The sequence below is a fragment of the Galeopterus variegatus genome, unplaced genomic scaffold, assembly GCF_000696425.1.
Source record: "Galeopterus variegatus unplaced genomic scaffold, G_variegatus-3.0.2 Scaffold3539, whole genome shotgun sequence".
In the NCBI taxonomy this organism is placed as follows: domain Eukaryota; kingdom Metazoa; phylum Chordata; class Mammalia; order Dermoptera; family Cynocephalidae; genus Galeopterus; species Galeopterus variegatus.
This window is the reverse complement of record NW_007729650.1, coordinates 218098-218870: the sequence shown is the minus strand read 5'-3', so window position 1 is coordinate 218870 and position 773 is coordinate 218098.

The following is a 773-nucleotide window of genomic DNA, read 5'->3' as shown; positions in this document are numbered from 1 at the left end:
AAAGCTTATTATAAAGAATACAGTAATTGAATCATCATTTATTTGAGATTTAAATTATGTGAGGACAGAAACTGCCAAGTGTGGTGTAATTAGACAAAATTTAACAAAAGGGCTGTTTACAAAGATCTGGGCAGAGTCAACAAAAACGAACAAGAGATAGTGAAATACCCTGGACATAAGAACAGTGGGAAGCCACTAGGCCTTAATGGGCCAATGAAGGTAAGAGCTACCAAAATTCAGTAGCTACAATTTTGGGAGAGAGCTGTCTGAAAAGAGAGATGTAGCCTTCAGCAGAGGAATACAACTATTACCAACTGACAAAGAGGGAGCCAGGGAAATAAATACCCAGACATTGCTCTCTTCTCACCTGCTATCTTGGCCAAACCCTACTGGATACCAGAGGGAAAAGAACCTGTAGATGTAGTCCATAAAAATCGGCTTCCTGGGGCATAAAGTAGGGTAGAGAAGGTTAGATAGTAAATATAGAGGAGCAAATAGAAAATATCTAGTACAACATGATATATTACTTTATTTCATATTTCTACTTTACTAGTCAAAGGAAGAATTATAATAAATATATTTTCAGTATAAAGAAAAAGTTCCTGTTGCCACAAAAAAATAAGGGAGTCTGGGTTAAAAACATAAAGGTTTTTGCTGTTCAAAAAAAAACAAAGAGGGGCCGGCCCGGTGGTGCACTGGATAGTGCGCCGCTTGGGAAGCGCGGCGGCACTCCCGCCCGAGGGTTCGGATCCCACATACCCAACCAGCCACAC